A 20,545-nucleotide genomic window follows, 5' to 3' on the forward strand; every position below is an offset into this window, starting at 1 on the left:
GTATATTTAAATTTCAGAAGAAGAATATGGATTATAAAGTAAGAAAGAATTATTAACTCCGAGAATTATTTCGCATTTGAATAGCTCATCAGAGGAGACTGGAATGACCTAGAATGGTTTAAATAGAGGTTGGGATGGTGTGACCTCCGAGGATCACACAGCCTTTAAATTTCATCACGTATCTCAATGGTTCTCAACCCTGGCTACATATTAGAATCACCGTAGTAACTCAAATATACTGTACCCAAGCCTTAAACCCATGGATTCTCATTTCAGTGGTCTAAAAACAGTGGCCTACTCCAAATACAGTCCACAGATTGGCAGCATCAGTAGCACTGGCAATCGCCTGGGACCCTATTAGAACTGCAGACTCTCAGGCTTCACCCAGACCTAGTAAATCAGAATCTGCATTTTAACAAGATCCTTAGTTGATTTCTACACATCTTAAAAGTCTGGGAAGCGTTAGACTAAAGCATAGTCTAAAGTCGGGCCCAAACTTAGGTACTTATTTGAAGCTCCCCTAGGAAACTCTAATGCACGGTTAGAGTTAGGAACTGCTGCTAGATAGAAAAAGAGATCATTTTACAACTGTATTAAGCGCATGTGATAAAATCTCATTGTATTCTATATACACACAAAAAAGAATGCATGTAAAAACTGGTGAAATCCAAATAAGGCCTGTCACACTGACCAAAGTCAGTTTTGTGGTTTTGCTAATTTACTATGGTAATGAAACATATTAGGGGAAGCTGAGTAAGGGATACATGGGAACTCTAAACTAATTTGCAACTTCTCATGAGTCTTAAATAAAAGGTTTTTTTGAAAAAATTTAAGCTAGGCCGGGCACAGTGGCTCATGCCTGTAATCCCAGCGCTTTGGGCGGCCGAGGCAGGCGTATCACCTGAGGTTGGGAGTTCGAGACCAGCCTGACCAACATGGAGAAACCCCGTCTCTACTAAAGAAAATGCAAAATTAGCCGGGTGTGGTGGTGCATGCCTATAATCCCAGCTACGCGGGAGGCTGAGGCAGGAGAATCGCTTGAACTCAGGAGGCGGAGGTTGCGGTGAGCGGAGATCGCGCCACTGCACTCCAGCCTGGGCAACAACAGCAAAACTCTGTCTCAAAAAAACAAAAACAAAAACAAAAAAAAAGTAAGCTAAGAGATCCTATCTAAGATGAAGAGCAGCTGCTTTCCATCATCATCTGAGATGTACACGGGCTCCATCATTTATTCATAGCAGAGCCATTCAAGGATTTAAAGCAGAGGAAAGACAGATTTGGATTTGCGTTTTAGAAAAATAAGTCTGGTGGCATATGAAGGGTAGATGGAAAGCAAAAAAAGCTAAGTTAGGAAGCTGTTTCTGCCATCCACATAGATTATAAGGGCTAGAAACCAAATCAGGAGCAATGGAAATGGAGTAGCAGAGGATGGATTTGAGAGATTTGGGAGGCAAAATCAACAAGATTTTATGAATGATGCAAGGGTTCTCAATCTTGGCTGTGTGTTATAATCTTCTGGGACGCTTTTTAAAATACAGATATCTAAACCCTCACCAAGAGATTCTGATTTAATGGTATGAGGGTGGGCGCAGGTATCTGAGTTTGTAAAGTTCCTCAGGTGGTTCAAATGGTCAGCGCTTACAGGGGCTAGATCAGAGACACAGGCCGAGGAAGCGGGAAGTGCAGAGCAAGCCTCATAGGTTTTTAATCAAGTATTCCAGGAACCAGCATGGATGAGGAGGAGGTAGCAAAGATACAGCCTGGAAAAATTAGAGCGGTAGCCCTTCCTTTTCCATTTGTTTTATGTTGAGAAAAATCACAAAACTTTGAGTTAACATGTGTAAAGCCATAATCCTTGCACCTTATCTATCTTCCCATGGCCTGTCTAGACAAACAGATTAAAAAAAAAAAAAAGTTCAGTTGTTTGTGCCATCTAAACATAACCTCAGCTTATTTTACACAGAGAGAGAGAGAGAGAAACACACAACTTTCTTGTCAATCCCAAAATTTGAAATACACAAATATATATATGTATATATATAGAAATCCTCCAGAAGCTAGGCTAGAATGGCTTGGGAACAAGGTGAAATTCTTTTTTTTTTTTTTTTTTTTTTTTTTGAGACGGAGTCTCGCTCTGTCTCCCAGGCTGGAGTGCAGTGGCGCCATCTCAGCTCACTGCAACCTCCGCCTCCCAGGTTCAAACTATTCTCCTGCCTCAGCCTCCCGAGTAGCTGGGATTACAGGCGCCTGCCACCACGCCCAGCTGATTTTTGTATTTTTAGTAGAGATGCGGTTTCACCATCTTGGCCAGGATGGTCTCGATCTCTTGACCTCGTGATCACCCCGCCTTGGCCTCCCAAAGTGCTGGGATTATAGGGGTAAGCCACCACACCCGGCCAAAATTCTTATTTTTTTTAACTGCTGCTAGCCATTCTGCGTATTTCGGAAAGCCCCTCCCAAGTTGTCTCCTAAAGTCCACCCAGACATTGTTCCCATCTTTCTCCAGAGAAATCCTTCATTTTGTGTAGGTCTGCTTTTATTCATGTAAGGCTTTTTTGGGGGGAGGGGGTGGGGAGAAGCCAGCCAATTGCTGTGACAGGTATGGAGTGTGGTTGCTCCTACTCCCCGCCTACCGGGGCAGCAGGGCAGCAGGCACAGCAAAGCTTCCTCAGCACTCAGTGCTAATAGACCCCGAGATTCCACGGAAAGTGTCCTGTGAGTGCGCACCCTACCCTCAGATTCACACGTTGAAAGCAGCCAATGACTGACAGATTGTCTTTTAAAGGGTGACCTGCCAAAGCCACCAGTCTCTGCCTGATAAAAACAATCAGAGGTTTCCCTACTGAGAGTTGCTTGCCGCCTATTGGGGTCTCTGTTTATAAAATTGTGTGCAAAGCACCATGAAAATGTTTCCACCTCAAAATGGTCTGCTCTTTAGCATTTCACTTTTCCCTTTTAGGACATTTTTGCTCCTTTTCAACTGAAAAAAGTTACAAAGCTCTCTCATAGCCATTATAATAATGCATAAGCACCTAATAATATAAGCACATCACAGATTTTAACAATTATTTTAAGTGGTTAGTGTGAGATAGAAAACATTAAGGTGGCATGTCAGGGCTACTGCTATGTTCCAGGTTCTTCTATTACATTATGTCTCAGCTTTCTATGAGCTATGTTATTTACAAGGTAAAAGAATAACACCTAAGTTCATCCATTTCTTAAGTGAACCCAAACGTAGTTTGAGATCTGTAGGCCGGTTTAAATTGATTCTGGTAAACCTACTTCAGCCTGGAAAAGGAGAGAAGAAATGATAGACTGAGAATTTTTAAATATTTTATTCTCATTCCAATGTGCTAGCCATTTTACAAATGCATATATTAATATCTGCCTGTGTATTCCCTTGAGAGCTGGGCTGGAAAAGCGTTGCTATACTTTCTGGTTTGGTTTTGTTTTTAAACTGCCACAGTATCTTTGCTTTTACAAACATAAAAGTATATATACTTATTTTAACAATGATCCTTTCCCACATGTTCTGTTTCCTCTTGTTTGTTTGCTTTTTTGTTTGCTTGTTTTGCTTTTTTTCTCGAGTCTTTCAGAATTAGCTAGTACTTTTGCTTAATCACTTCTCAGTATTTAACAAGGTTTCAGGACATGCAAGGGGAAGCTGTTTAATGCACGCTGGTGATGCCAAGGAGATTGTACAAGAGTATGTTGGCTTGTCCAGAATGTTTCTATCTTGAGTATTGCGTGCCTACTCTCCACATGCACTGTGCTGGGAGCGGGGATATAACAAATAACAAGATTGAGTTCCTTTCTTCAAAGAGCTGAAAGAAGATGCCATTATAATATTTCAAGTGATAAAACAGATGTGTAAACACCCTGGGGACCAGGGAGGATCTAAAATGCATGTCTAGAGCAGGCTTCCTGGAGGAGGTTATGCCTAAGCTAAGCCCATCACTTCTCACAAGTCCAAACTCCTGCAAGGGAGGGCAGGGGACTACAACTTGGCTGCTCACTCTGCAGCCCTTTCAAAAACAGCCCCAGTTTCTTATTAGTGCTGATTCGCACCAGCTTTTTCCCCAGAATAGAGGACAGGGCTCTAAAGAGTGCCCGGTAAATTCCTTCCAGCCTCATATCAAACAAGTCACTGCAGAATATCACATCCAGTAAACCTTGCCATTGTACCTCCAACAAAAAGAGAAGGGCTGCTTCTCAAAAAGAATACCACCCTCACAGCATGAGAGAGGCAGTTGCTCTATGACAACGCCACTAGACAGCAAGGACAAATATGGGATTTCCAGGCATTAAATTAAAACCATCATGCACTTCACAAATAGCAACTTTTGGGTGAAGGTGCCAGCTACATTTTCTGATTGAGATGGGGAAATGTTTCTCAATGCACAGAGGAGTGCTGAAGAGTGCTGAACACCTGTGATGGGCTTTTCTGCCAGGCATTTCATCTATGTTGTCTCATTCGGGAGCCAACAACACTACAAGATAGTAATCCCATTTTGATGATGGGGAAGCTGATGCTCCAGAAGGGTGACTTGCCCAAGGTCATCAGGAAGTGACTAACTTAGTTTGATATGAATACAAGTCTGTATGACTGAGGTGTCAGACTCTTTCTACCATACCAGGCTGCCTCTGGGGCTCTTCTTTCTTGCAGTGTTTACAGTTTAGCTTACTGGTCTTGAAGTTAGATATTCTCCCACAGAACAGTAAGGAATAGACAAAACAGCCTAATATCCAAGGGTCAAAAGGCTTGATCAGATACTTTGGAAAAGAAGATAGCCACAGGGCTAATGAGCATGTGGAAAAGTGCCTAGTTTCAGACATGATGGAAATGTGAATTAAAATCAAAATGAGATACCAGTACACACCCATCAGAATGGTAAAAAAGTAAAAAGACCGGCAGTACTGAGTGTTGCTGAGGATATGGGGTAACTGGAACTCTCATACATTGCTGGTGAGACTGTAAAATGTTATGATCACTTTGGGAAACAAACTAAATATATGCCTACTCTGTGATCCCAAAATTCCACCCATGAGTCTATATACCCAGAGATGTGCTGGGGCTGGCTCCTACTGACTCCTGAAATCTGACTGGCCACATCTTTTCCAAACTCCCACTCCTTTGGTAGAAGAAAAATGGCCATGGTGGGGTATTTACCAACACAAACCACAGCTTTTTTATTATTATTATTGTTATACTGTAAGTTGTAGGGTACATATGCACAACGTGCAGGCTAGTTACATAGGTATACACGTGCCATGCTGACTTTGCAACACCCATCAACCCGTCATTTACATTAGGTATTTCTCCCAGTGCTATCCCTCCCCTACCCCCCACCCCACGACAGGCCCTGGTGTGTGATGTTCCCACCCTGTGTCCAAGTGTTCTCATTGTTAAATTCCCACCTATGAGTGAGAACATGCAGTGTCTGGTTTTCTCTCCTTGTGATAGTTTGCTGAGAATAATGGTTTCCAGCTTCATCCATGTCCCTACAAAGGACATGGACTCATCTTTTCTGTGGCTCCATAGTATTCCATGGTGTATATGTGCCACATTTTCTTAATCCAGTCTATCATTGATGGACATTTGGGTTGGTTCCAAGTCTTTGCTGTTGTGAATAGTGCTGCAATAAATATACGGGTGCATGTGTCTTTATAGTAGCATGATTTATAATCTTTTGGGTATATACCCAGTAATGAGATCGCTGGATCAAAAGGTATTTCTACCTCTAGATCCCTGAGGAATTACCACACTGTCTTCCACAATGGTTGAACTAGTTTATACTCCCACCAACAGTGTAAAAGCATTCCCATTTCTCCACATCCTCTCCAGCACCTGTTGTTTTCTGACTTTTTAATGATTGCCATTCTAACTGATGTGAGATGGTATCTCATTGTGGTTTTGATTTGCATTTGTCTGATGACCAGTGATGATGAGCATTTTTCCATGTGTCTGTTGGCTTCTTTTGAGAGGTGTCTGTTCAAATACTTTGCCCACTTTTTGATGAGGTTGTTTGTTTTTTTCTTGTAAATTTGTTTGAGTTCATTTAAGATTCTGGATATTAGCCCTTTGTCAGATGGGTAAATTGCAAAAATTTTCTCCCATTCTGTAGGTTGCCTGTTCATTCTGATGGTAGTTTCTTTTGCTGTGCAGAAGCTCTTTAGTTTAATTAGATCCCATTTGTCTATTTTGGCTTTTGTTGCCATTGCTTTTGGTGTTTAAGTCATGAAGACCTTGCCCATGCCTATGTCCTGCATGGTATTACCTAAGTTTTCTTCAAGGGTTTTTATGGTTTTAGGTCTAACATTTAAGTCTTTAATCCAACTTGAATTAATTTTTGTATAAGGTGTAAGGAAGGGATCCAGTTTCAGCTTTCTACATATGACTAGCCAGTTATCCCAGCACCATTTATAAAATAGGGAATCCTTTCCCCATTTCTTGTTCTTGTCCGGCTTGTCAAAGATAAGATGGTTGTAGATGCATGGTGTTATTTCTGAGGCATCTGTTCTGTTCCATTGGTCTATATCTCTGTTTTGGTACCAGTACCATGCTGTTTTGGCTACTGTAGCCTTGTAATATAGTTTGAAGTCAGTTAGCGTGATGCCTCCAGCTTTGTTCTTTTGGCTTAGGATTGACTTGGCAATGCAGGCTCTTTTTTGGTTCCATATGAACTTTAAAGTAGTTTTTTCCAATTCTGTGAAGAAAGTCATTGGTAGCATGATGGGGATGGCATTGAATCTATAAATTACCTTGGGCAGTATGGCCATTTTCATGATATTGATTCTTCATGAGGATGAAATGTTCTTCCATTTGTTTGTGTCCTCTTTTATTTCATTGAGCAGTGGTTTGTAGTTCTCCTTGATGAGGTCCTTCACATCCCTTGTAAGTTGGATTCCTAGGTGTTTTATTCTCTTTGTAGCAATTGTGAATGGGAGTTCACTCATGATTTGGCTCTCTCTTTGTCTCTTATTAGTGTATGGGAATGCTTGTGATTTTTGTACATTGATTTTGTATCCTGAGACTTTGCTGAAGTTGCTTATCAGCTTAAGGAGATTTTGGGCTGAGATGATGGGATTTTATAAATATACAACCATGTCATCTGCAAGCAGGGACAATTTGACTTTCTCTTTTCCTAATTGAATACCCTTTATTTCTTTCTCTGGCCTGATTGCCCTGGCCAGAACTTCCAACACTATGTTGAATAGGAGTGGTGAGAGAGGGCATCCCTGTCTTGTGCCACTTTTCAAAGGGAATGCTTCTAGTTTTTGCCCATTCAGTATGATATTGGCTGTGGGTTTATCATAAATAGCTCTTATTATTTTGAGGTACTTTCCATCAATACCTACTTTATTGAGAGTTTTTAGCATGAAGGGCTGTTGACTTTTGGTGAAGGCCTTTTCTGCATCTATTGAGATAATCATGTGATTTTTGTCGATGGTTCTGTTATGTGATGCATTACGTTTATTGATTTGCGTATGTTGAACCAGCCTTGCATCCCAGGGATGAAGCCCACTTGATCATGGTGGATAAGCTTTTTGATGTGCTGCTAGATTTGGTTTACTAGTATTTTATTGAGGATTTTTGCATCGATGTTCATCAGGGATATTTACCTAAATTCTCTTTTTTTGTTGTGTCTCTGCCAGGATTTGGTATCAGGATGATGCTGGCCTCATAAAATGAGTTAAGGAGGATTCCCTCTTTTTCATTGACTGGAATAGTTTCAGAAGGAATGGTACCAGCTCTTCTATATACCTCTGGTAGAATTTGGCTGTGAATCCCTCTGTTCCTGGACTTTTTTTGGTTGGTAGGCTATTAATTATTGCCTCAGTTTCAGAGCCTGTTATTGGTCTATTCAGGGATTCGACTTCTTCCTGGTTTAGTCTTGGGAGGGTGTATGTGTCCAAGAATTTATCCATTTCTTCTAGATTTTCTAGTTTATTTGTGTAGAGATGTTTATAATATTCTCTGATGGTAGTTTGTATTTCTGTGGGATCGGTGGTGATATCCCCTTTATCATTTTTTAATGTGTCTATTTGATTCTTCTCTCTTTTCTTCTTTATTAGTCTTGCTAGTGGTCTATTTTGTTGATCTTTTCAAAAAACCAGCTCCTGGATTCATTGATTTTTTGAAGGGTTTTTTGTGTCTCTATTTCCTTCAGTTGTGCTCTGATCTTAGTTATTTCTTGCCTTCTGCTAGCTTTTGAATGTGTTTGCTCTTGCTACTCCAGTTCTTTTAATTGTGATGTTAGGGTGTCGACTTTACATCTTTCCTGCTTTCTCTTGTGGGCATTTAGTGCTATAAATTGCCCTCTACACCCTACTTTAAATGTGTCCCAGACATTCTAGTATGTTGTGTCTTTGTTCTCATTGGTTTCAAAGAGCATCTTTATTTCTGCCTTCATTTCGTTATTTACCCAGTAGTCGTTCAAGAGCAAGTTGTTCAGTTTCCCTGTAGTTATGTGGTTTTGAGTGAGTTTCTTAATCCTGAGTTCTAATTTGATTGCACTGTGGTCTGAGAGACAGTTTGTTGTGATTTCTGTTCTTTTACATTTGCTGAGGAGTGCTTTACTTCCAACTATGTGGTCAGTTTTGGAATAAATGTGGTGTGGTGCTGAGAAGAATGTATATTCTGTTGATTTGGTGTGGAGAGTTCTGTAGTTGTCTGTTAGGTCTGCTTGGTGCAGAGCTGAGTTCAATTCCTGGGTTTCCATGTTAACCTTCTTTCTCATTGATCCGTCTAATATGGACAGTGGGCTGTTGAAGTCTCCCATTATTATTGTGTGGGAGTCTAAATCTCTTTGTAGGTCTCTAAGCACTTGCCTTATGAATCTGCGTGCTCCTGTATTGGGTGCATATATATTTAGGATAGTTAGTTCATCTTGTTGAATTGATCCTTTTACCATTATGTAATGGCCTTCTTTGTCTCTTTTGATCTTTGTTGGTTTAAAGTCTGTTTTATCAGAGACTAGGATTGCAAGCCCTGCCTTTTTTTGTTTTCCATTTGCTTGGTAGATCTTCCTCCATCCCTTTATTTTGAGCCTATGTGTGTCTCTGCATGTGAGATGGGTCTCCTGAATACAGCACACTGATGGGCCTTGAATCTTTATCCGATTTGCCAGTCTGTGTCTTTTAATTGGGGCATTTAGCCCATTTACATTTAATGTTAATATTGTTATGTGTGAATTTGATCCTGTCATTATGATGTTAGCTGGTTATTTTGCCCATTAGTTGATGCAGTTTCTTCCTAGCATTGATGGTCTTTACAATTTGGCATGTTTTTGCAGTGGCTGGTACCGTTTGTTCCTTTCCATGTTTAGTGCTTCCTTCAGGCGCTCTTGTAAGGCAGGCCTGGGGGTAACAAAATCTCTCAGCATTTGTTTGTCTGTAAAGGATTTTATTTCTCCTTCCCTTATGAAGCTTAGTTTGGCTGGAGATGAAATTCTGGGTTGGAAATTCTCTTCTTTCAGAATGTTGAATATTGGCCCCCACTCTCTTCTGGCTTGTAGAGTTTCTGCGGAGAGATCCGCTGATAGTCTGATAGGCTTCCCTTTGTGGGTAACCCGACCTTTCTCTCTGGCTGCCCTTAACATTTTTTCCTTCATTTCAACCTTGGAGAATCTGACAATTATGTGTCTTGGGGTTGCTCTTCTTGAGGAGTATCTTTGTGGTGTTCTCTGTATTTCCTGAATTTGAATGTTGTCCTGCCTTTCTAGGTTAGGGAAGTTCTCCTGGATAATATCCTGAAGAGTGTTTTCCAACTTGGTTCCATTCTCCCCATCACTTTCAGATACACCAATCAAACGTAGATTTGGTCTTTTCACATAGTCCCATATTTCTTGAAGGCTTTGTTCGTTTCCTTTTACTCTTTTTTCTCTAAACATCTCTTCTTGCTTTATTTCATTAATTTGATCTTCAATCACTGATACCCTTTCTTCCATTTGATCAAGTTGGCTATTGAAGCTTGTACATGCGTCACATAGTTCTTGTGCCATGGTTTTCAGCTCCATCAGGTCATTTAAGGTCTTCTCTATACTGTTTATTCTAGTTAACCATTCATCTAATCTTTTTTCAAGGTTTTTAGCTTCCTTGCAATGGGTTCGAACATCCTCCTTTAGCTCGGAGAAGTTTGTAATTACCGACCTTCTGAAGTCTACGTCTGTCAGCTCGTCAAAGTTGTTCTCCGTCCAGCTTTGTTCCGTTGTGGGCGAGGAGCTGTGATCCTTTGGAGGAGAAGAGGCACTCTGGTTTTTAGAATTTTCAGCTTTTCTACTGTGGTTTCTCCCCATCTTTGTGGTTTTATCTACCTTTGGTCTTTGATGTTGGTGACCTCCTGGTGTGCCATTTGCTACGACTGTTGGAAAAGCGCAGTATTTGGACGGGAGTGTCCCGATTTTCCAGGTGCAGTCTTTCATTGCTTCCCTTGGGTAGGAAAGGGAAATCCCCTGACCCCGTGCGCTTCCTGGGTGAGGCGATGCCCCGCCCTGCTTCGGCTCACCCTCTGTGGGCCGCACCCACTGTCCAACCAGTCCCAGTGAGATGTACCAGGTACCTCAGTTGGAAATGCAGAAATCATCTGTCTTCTGCGTCGATCACGCTGTGTGCTGCAGACCAGAGCTGTTCCTATTCAGCCATCTTGGAATAGAAGTCAAGCTATTTTTATTATAGAACTGACTGTTCAACATTTACCAACATACCGCTATGTACACCTGAGAGAAGTGAGTGCATATGTCTACCAAAGGCTATGTAAAACAAAGTTTATAGCAGTTTTAATTAAAGAACAACCAAACTGGAAACAACCCAAAGGTCCACCAACAGGAGAATGGAAAAGTAAATTGTGGTATTTTCACACAATGGAATACTACACAGCAAAAATACATAAAAATAACAGAGTATTGATAAGCACAACAAGATGGATAAATCTCACAGGCCAATTAAGTAGAAGATGGCAGACACAGAAGAGCGCATTCTACATGATTCCATTTTTAGGAAGCTGAAGAATAAGCAAGACTAGCTGAAGTTGATAGAGTCAGAATAGCTTTCCTCTGGGGATAGTGGGGGTATTGACTGGGAAAGGACATGAGAGGGCCCTCTGGGTACTGTAAATATGCTATGTCTTGATCTGAGCAATGTTTATGTGTATCTATCTATAAAAATTCATTAAATATGCACTTAACATTTATACATTGTACTGTATATAAATCATACCTTAATTATGAAGAGTGTAGACACACACACACACACACACACACACACACACACACACCCTATTCAGTGACCCTGTCAGTAAGGTGGAAGAGTTAGACTACCATCCCAGCAGTACAGAACATCCAACAATGGTGAGTACCAAGAAGAAGAAAGGCAGCCTGAATCTTGGCAGACAAATCAGCCCAGTTTTACTGACATCCAACTCACTGCCATCGTGGGGACTTTCAGCACCTGTACTGGCAGCAATGCCGATGCATGGAGAATATGTCTCCATCAGCACATACTCCCCAGGCACATCACTGCCTGGGAAGGAATCCAGTGAACACATCAGCTGTCTCTCCCACACACCTACTGCCATAACAGCAGAAATCCAGAAATGTAAAGATAGGGACTTTCATCCAACTTGGGCAATATTCCAGCATTTGCTGTCAACAGAGAACACTGAAGCCTGAGACCTTACCTGTTGAGATGATCCGGAAGGTTGCAAAGAGGCTTCTAACTATGTCTCTAAGCTTTTATTCCAAATAAAGTAAAAGCCAAACAAATGCCTGCTTCCTTTATCATCAGCCAGAAGAAAAATAAGAGATCATGCCATCTCACAGCTCTCCATTCCTGGCAGGATGCAGGTCTAAGCACTTCTTGAAGAGTTACGGTACATTCTCATCAGCAGTATACCCTAGACCCAACATGTAATTAGCTTTAAGCCTTAATGAAAAGATTGGACTGTGTCCCAAATGAGGGTGAAGTGCAGTTGACAGCATCAGGCCATCTACACTCGTGAACTTGTTTGGGCCACTTGGAGAAATATTTATTGCATACCTACTGTGTTCATCATCATAAAAATGTGCCTACCATCAAAAGATTGAGTATGAAGAGAAGCTCACAAGATCCTAGCTTTATTCCCTAAGGGTTTAGTGTTGTGTATTCAAATATGGCTGTGTGAAAATAATACAAGACATTGGGGAGTTGGTTTTAGAATGGCTTAGTGTTTTGAGGACACTAGGAAACTCGAATTCCAGAGGCTATAAGAATTATTGGACATTTTCTTAGTTTGTGTTTCAGAAGCCAATCCTGAAACAAGAAATCAAGTAAAGGCAGCTTACTTGGGAGGTGTAGGGCAAACAGAAGGGAGCAGAGGGGAGAGAAAGAAAGAGGAAGGAGCCTAAAGGGGCATATAATTAAGCAGGCCACTTCTGTGGGCAACTAGAGCACAGTCACACTGGGGGAAGCTCTGGGAACCAGCTTAAAACACACTCACCCCAAAGTGATCCCACCCATGGGGAGGGAGCTGGGTATTTATAGGCCAAGTCCCATCTGTCATTGGTTGAGGGATGCTCCTAAGGAGTGTTAATTCCCCAGCACTTCTGCCCTGCCAAGCAGATGGTGAAGTGGGCTCTGTGACAAAGAAGTGTGGGTGCTGGCATTTGAAGTCGGGCAGGTGTGCTCTCAAGAGATAAGGGCTAGAGGATATGAGCAGGGTGCCAACTGCATCTGCTGCAGAGGAACTTAAAGCAATTGGCCAGGAACTTCTCTGCTTGTATAGTCTATGACTGCACTTTAGAAGTGTACATACAGAAAATTGAAAAGCCACACGTCAGCTAAATCTACATATCTATAAATCTACAGTTGATAGATGGCACATTAAGACCCAAACCTGGGAAATGCAGCCCAAATGTTTTATCAGTACCATGGAGCTGAAAGTTGTCATCCTGTTCTATTACCTGGCTTATTGCCTTGGCTAAGCTGTCCAGATCTATAAAAAAGTAAAGGCATAAACCTTCTGTCTCCTTCAAGCTAGTATGACCCCCACGGTTCAGACCTTCATTTCATCAGTGAACTAGTTGTTACATTGGTGTCTTATTTTGTCTCCCTGGTTACACTCTTCATCCTTTCCAATGTAGCTACCACACTGCAGGCAGAGTGAACTTCCCAAGACACACTTCTGATCATTTCATCTGCTGATAAAATCTTTGATTGGCTCGCAGTTGCCCACAGGACAAAGTCTGTCTTCCAAGTTCAACTAACAAGGCCTTGTGTGATTGGGACTTTGCCTGCCCCTCTGGCTTTCCTCTCCGTTTTCCTACCAGCCTGAATTACTTCCATTTCCCCTGACATCCTGTTTGTGCCTCTGAAACTTTGCCCATGCCTTAGCTTCCACCTGAAATACTCTCTCAACCAGTTCCACGCCCTGAGCCAAACCTCTGCCCTTAATTAACTCTTCCTCATTCTTGGGTCCTAATTTAGAAGTCAGTTCATCTAGAAATCGTCCTTGATGTCTGCAAGGCCAGTGTGGGTGCCCTTCCCTTAATACTCTGCACTTCTTTTGTCTTTGAACTCCACAAAGATTTTGTAATTGTCTTGTTGCTTGTCTTTATCTCCCACAGTTTGAATTTTCTGTGAGGGCAGAACCATGTTTGTCTTGCTCACATGGCTTCAGGTAAGATTTACTAATAGTAACTAATAAATTTCAATGAATGAATAAGATCCTCCGTCGTCTGACCCCTGTCTCCTTTCCAGCTCTTATTCTATTGCACACTCACCACTGCTACACACATGCTCCTGGTACACACACACACACACACACACACACACACACCCCTGCATCCCCCTCACATATGCATATATCCTGGACACCAACATACTAGACTCCCTATACCCCTTTAGCTATTCCTATCATAGCACTGTAACACTCACTGGACTTTGTGGTTCGCTTGCGCTAATCAATTCTGAGAATCTGCCTGAAGTCCCTCCACTAAACTCTACGTTACTTGAAGATAAAGTTAAGTCTTAATGTTCTTTATCTCTCCAGGGCTTACGTAATGCCCAGTATGGTGTAGTCCCTTAATATATGTTGAGTAAATGCATCATTGCTATAATTGGTGATGAAGTGCAGAAGACTTTATCAGCATGACTTCTGATTCTCAACAAAGCAAAAAACCCCTGGCCTCCCACCTGCCCAGTGTCTGAGACCCATCACAGACTTCACATCTGCAAGCCTTGAAAATTTTCATTAGCCAAATTAGCAAACCATTGTCACCATTAAAGCAAGATAGAATCACCAGAGTGACATCTTTGGACATGAAAGCAATCTTTGCTCCGGGCTGTGCATATCACTTCCAAAAGCCACATGCCAGTGAGACAGCTTAGTAGAAGCTATCTGTCAATTTCAGTAGTGCTGGCGTGCTCAGGGAAGGTAGATGAAATGTTCTGAGGGTCCTATGGATGCACGCCACCTCGAAAGTAGCAAGCAAAACCAGGCTGCAGGATAACTGAATCTTGCAAAAACATCCGAGTCTAGACGTGGAAGGAAGTTGCAATAGTGGGAGCATAGGTGTGGTTGGAAGTGATTACAGACAAGAGGAGTTTTTCCAAATTATTTTCCTGGAGACCTTTATGATGACAGGATAGTGTCACATGCAATATTCTAGGTTCCATCAGCAGCAGTGGGCTACAAACCAAAGGACTGTCACCTCAGGTCAGCTGTGAGGCATAAGCAGATGAAGTTACATCAGTGCTTGCGTCGTCTGAGACATCCAGAGATAGGAAGGGTATACAACCTAGTTTGCCTGTGTGATAGTCCCATTTTATGCCTATTGTTCCTGTGAAATTAACACTGCCCTCTTGCACTCCCAAAAGTGTTCCAGTTTGGATGATAAATTATATGGTCACACTACCCATCAACAGCATTAACAGGAGGAGCAGAATCTTCAGATAGACATGGATGGTGGGTACATAGAAATTCTTATAATAGTCTCCAGACTTCTGTATTTAAAAAAAAAAAAAAAAACTTTTCAAAATAAAAAGAAATATGAAAAACAAATACACTTGAAAAATTCAAACTACCCTGTGATTAAGCATAGCACATAATTATTTCAGACCTCAGTCGCCTACCTAAATTGTTTCTCTGCTCTTATTTTTTTAGATTATAGTTTAACCATATCCATTTGTCTAATGAGATCAGCCATTTATCTGCAGCATGTAAGCAACAGGACCAAATTCAATGTCATCTGTTTATTTAAGATGTAAATGATATGCATGTAGCACAGTAGCCTTTGGGTACAAATGAAGTATCATTCAATGTCACCATAGAAATATAAATCAGCAAGAAGGAACAAATACTAAAGGTTTCATCAGCACATCTTTGTTCTGCTCCTTTTATGTGCCAGGCACTACTCTAGGTACTTGGGATAGGATTGAGCGAAACAAAATCCCTGTCCTCGTGAAGCATATATTTTCTAGTGTAAAACTCCCTGTAGGGAGAGATGATACCCAAGTCCTATAAGACCCCCAACTTCAATCTGATATTTTCAGTAAATCCACACACCGCAAGCCCCTTTATACAAATATGTTCTGTAAAGTTTTGTTTTGTTTTTTTCTTTTTCGTCGTGTGTTTCTGAGGTCAAGGGGTTATATAAGAAACATACATGGCCGGGTGCGGTGGCTCACGCCTGTAATCCCAGCACTTTGGGAGACCAGAATGGGTGAATCACCTGATGTCAGGAGTTCGAGACCATCCTGGCCAACATGGTGAAACCCCATCTCTACTAAAAATACAAAGAATTACCCAGACGTGGTGGTGAGCAACTGTAATTCCAGCTACTCGGGAGGCTGAGGCAGGAGAATCGCTTGAACCCAGGAGGCAGAGGTTGCAGTGAGTCGAGATCATGCCATTGCACTGCAGCCTGGGCAACAAAAGCAAAAATACTCCGTCTCAAAAAAGAAAAAAAAGACACATACATGATGCAAAAGATGCTATTTTGACTGATGAAAGTCTTCTCCCTTTTCACATCTGTTTTCTTCATCTCCAGCTGTTTGCGCATGCTTGTCATTGGTGATGGGCTTGTGGCTTCTTTCTGAGGTTTCTGTTGTAAATATCTGGCATTCACTGGGTTTTACTGTTTAGTACTGGTCGGAGTCTTGTTGCTTTTCTAGACTGCTTTGTCATGTTTGACCCCCGACTTTGCTACCTCATCACCATCTCCTGCTGTGAGTTGACCACGTTTAAGCCTAATACCAGAAAGCAAATTTATCAATATCCAAATGTCCAAAGCACAGAGTTTAGGGGATAAAGTCTTTACTTTTCCAGAAGAACTCTCATTAGGGGACAATTTTCTGAGCCCAGGATTTAAATCTGGGGTGATCCACTTACTAAATTTGTGGCCATGGACAAGTTATTTAAGCTCCTAGAGGCTCAGCTTCCTCACCCGCAGATGGAGGGGTAATATCTACCTCCCTGATTTGCTGTGAGGGTTAAATAAGATGATAGATTGTAGCATTCTTTGCACAATGTGCGGCACTTAGCAAGCACTTAGTACCTTTTAGTTTCCTTCTTTTACCCCCACCATCTTTTCCTGCCTAGACGGGATTCCTTTAATTGATGTGCACAGTGATCTAACTAGAGAGCTAACCGGCAGATGATGGGACAGTTTTCAAACTTGGAGCTTATACTGGGATTAAGGAGTGCCAACTTTAAACACATACTACCCAGCTGTTCTCTTCAAATATTTGTACTGATCCATGCTTCTAACCCCATTTACCCCTTAGTCTTTCAGCAAAGATGACAGCAAAATTCGGTCACCTTTACATTTCATTGAATATACTTTTCAAGAAAAATGGAGGAAGTTTCACTATTTAAAGGAAAAGAAAGTTGAAGTAGACAAGACACAACAGAAGATAGAAATGGGGTTTTCTGTTTGTTCATTTTGTCTTTGCTATCAGACATTTACTGGGTACCACCTGTGTGTCAGAGACTGTACAGAGCAATTTACATTCAATTTCTGATTTATCCTTCAACAGTCCTAATGAGATGGGTACTATTATTGGCCCCATTTTACAGATGAATAAGCTGAGGCAAGGGATAGCCATTACATAATAGCTTAGTGTCCAGGATCACACATCTCCTTAGTGCCAAAGCTGGGATTTGAGCCTAGGCAGTCTGACTCCATCATGCCAAACCATGCCACCAACATCAGCACCCCCCAGAAGGGTCGAGGCCTTTGCAATCCGAGTCATAGAAACTATCATAGTTTGACCTTTTGCCCTGTGAGACCTCTTTTCAGATCAGGAAAGGGAGGGCAGTGGCTGAAATGCTCCTGTGATTTTTAAGGGCAGTAGCTTTGTATGAGAACCTTGAGAACAGAGAAGAATTATTGTCAGGAAGAAATGCACTGTCCTATAATACGTTCTTTTATGAATTACAAGTACTCATCCTTGGTAAGGCTTATGGTCCATCATTAAGGAGAGCTGTTACCATATCATTAGGTGGAACTTTCTTCTTATTTTTTCTTTCATCAGCCATAATTTCCATTGTTCTCAAGTTCAGTGCCCATTAGAAACATAGCAAATCCTTTCAAGGAAAAAATATTGCCAAAGAGCTCATCTGATGAAGACATTTATATATTTTTTGATTTCACAGTATTATTATTCAGTTTCAAATATCTTGGGGATGTGGGTTATATGGCATTTTGATTTTTTCATAAGTTAAAACTACGAAAATTGTGAATTCCAGTCGCATATAGGGACTCATGCCCACAATGTGTGCAGCCCTGTTTTTGCTTGTGGAAAAGGGAATGAGAAGATTTCTGAGATCCTTCCTAGCCCAAAACTGTTGTCTTTTTTCTAAAATCCTGCCCTGATACCACCAAACTGTCTCTTGGAAACCAAACAAAATTGTCTGATAGCCCCCTCAGGAAGCTCAGGTTCTGACAGGACTCTTGGGGAGGAGGAGAGGCAGGAGGGGAAAGAACAAACACTGACGAAAGCTCAGTTAGGTGACTCACATAAAATTGCCGCTATTCAACTACTTTTTAACCTATAGAAATGGCAATTTCATATGGTTTAACCTAATACTAAATGCCAGGCCAGACACCTTTTATAGGTAATCATAATGACTTTATGAGGTAAGGATTATTCCCATAATTCAGATAACAAAACTGAATTAAAAACCTAAATTCACTATCTTAGTTGGACCTCCCCCAGAAGCTAACCTGGAGTCAAGCACTTCATGAGAGTAGAATATGTGGAAGATAATCCCAGGAAGCACTGAGAAGAGAGCAGCATCATGAGGCAGGGAAGAAAAGCCGTCGGCTATGGAGGCATTGTCAAGCAAGCCAGCTACTCTGTGGGCAACTGGAGTTTAATCCTGCTGGGGAACTCTGGGAAACAGTGAGGAACACATGTTGTAGGGTTATCCCATTTAGGAGGACATGTGAGCTGGGCTGTTCATACACAGACTGTCTTTAGTCATAGGTCCAGCCTGCTTAGAATTGAGATAGTATGTTAGTGCCCCAGTATTTCCACATCAGGCTGGAAATAGGTATGATATGTGCACTGAAGTGGTAAGGATGAGGGGATATGCGCAGGGCCCAGCTGTGTTATGAACAGAGGCAGGATTTGAACTTGTGGCATTCTAACCTCATAACCCATGTCCCTCCCACAAAAGCACAAGATATTGTCAAGTCGGGAAGGATTAGGGGCTCCAGGACTCAATTGTAGATTACGTTTGGACAGCTGTAAGACCCCTCACCAGAGGAGCTAGGATCCATGCTTCCTGCTGTATAATAATACAATTGTATTTGTGTAGCTCTCAAAAGTTGACAAAATGCATGCACACTCATCATCTCATTTGGCTTTCATCATGCCCATGATGAGACAAACTAAAGTCCCTTTACTCATGAGATTATTATATTCATGTGTTTACTTCACAATTGTTATGTGTTCCAGGCACTGTTCTAGTTAATGGAAATGTAGAGGTGGACCAAACAGAAACACATTCTGGCATGACAGAATTCATATTTCACTGGGGGCAGCAGAATAAAAACAGAGAGGATGATGATGTCATGTCATGATGGTACCATGAAAAAATTAAAACAAGAAACGATGATGGTGATGGGCAAACATAATAGTTTTTTTTTTTTTTAATTAGGGGTGAGCTCAGGAAAGATGATTGCATTTAAGCAGGGAAGTAAAGGCAGTGAGAACAGAAGTTTTGTTAAGTGTCTGGAAGAAGAATGTCCCAGGCAGAATCAAGAGCAAGACGAGCACTGCAATGTGAGAATAGCGAGATGGGAGTCCAGAGAGGTCAGCAAGGAGAATGTTTCATGTCAGGGGCCAAAGTCAACGCTCTGAGCATGATGAGGAACTCTAGGGGAATTTAAAGCAGGGAAGTGACGTGTTTTCATAGGTTCATTGTTTTGTTTATCTCTAAGTCATGTGGTCAGCAAGACCCAGAACCAGGACTAAAATTGAAGCCTTCTGACTCCTGATACAGTGCTCCTCCCATTCAGGTCCATGGTTGGTCATTCTCTAGACCTGAATGTCCTTGGCATCCTGTTTTTCCTGTTCCTTGCATGGTTATTTGTGGTCTGCTAATCAAATCTTGTAACAGCTGTTGCCTGTTCCCAAGCCCAAACGTTTGGTTCCTTGGGACTTCCCTTTGCCATTTGTCCAGCCAATCAGCTTTAACATTCTCCTGTTTCTGTGAGCATCGGGTCCTCTTAGAGCTATCCAACAAAACTCTTCACCCACAAGCTAGCTCAACTACAGCTTAAGCTTGACCATGAAACTCAAGTGAGGATTTAGGGAATTTAAAAATAGCCACTCTATCAGCCACTCTAAACACTCTAATCAGAAAGTTCAACTTTACAGACTGCCAAGTATCTTCATAATATGAAGGATTTTTTCACAAATCAAGACCAAGTGAAATTTTCTCCCAGACTACGGGAATAAAGAGATTGTTGAACCTGTGGTTCACTGTACTGACTGTCTTATCCATACCAGTGTGGAATCAGGCAGAAGTTGCAGTGAGATACTGCAATTGCATTTTCCTTCACCATCACTATTTTTTGTTTCTAAAATCTCAGATTTCTCTGCTTCAAATCTAAAGCTGCCTTGTTTTTTCAGCCAAGCCTGCAAAGACAAACTCAGCTTGTTTGGAGAGTTACAATAAGGGCTGTCTTGGCTGCTTTTCAGTGTCAGTACCCGCAAGAAGAGTGTTTACCACCTTGTAGAGTAAGGAGCAAAACAGAACTATTCAACTCTCCCAGACCTGCACTAGCATTGCATTACTGACAGAGGTAACCATTTGTCTTTTGTCACTGGAGCAGGTGAGCATGGCACCAGGCACACATGTGCAGAGGAAGTGTGTGGATAGATAGTCACTTGTTTGGCTATATCCACAGCTTAAATTTGGTGTCCTCTGGAAATGTAATATTTCAAAGGCAGGATGATATTTCTGTTCACTTATTAAGGGATGACTAACTTGCTTTTGGCTGCACTACAAATGAATCACGGTAACAATCCCTAACTTGCGACTTCTGGTGTTCTGATG

The 20,545-nt window shown here is 41.5% G+C and overlaps 1 protein-coding gene across 1 annotated transcript in view; it reads left to right on the forward strand.

Moving 5' to 3' along the window:
• Window positions 1-20,545, forward strand: part of PTCHD1 (patched domain containing 1) — a 61,214-nt gene that overhangs the window by 17,608 nt on the left and 23,061 nt on the right. The gene's annotated exons all lie outside the window — the stretch shown is intronic.

Source organism: Pan paniscus, chromosome X (assembly GCF_029289425.2).
Source record: "Pan paniscus chromosome X, NHGRI_mPanPan1-v2.0_pri, whole genome shotgun sequence".
Taxonomy (NCBI): Eukaryota; Metazoa; Chordata; class Mammalia; order Primates; family Hominidae; genus Pan; species Pan paniscus.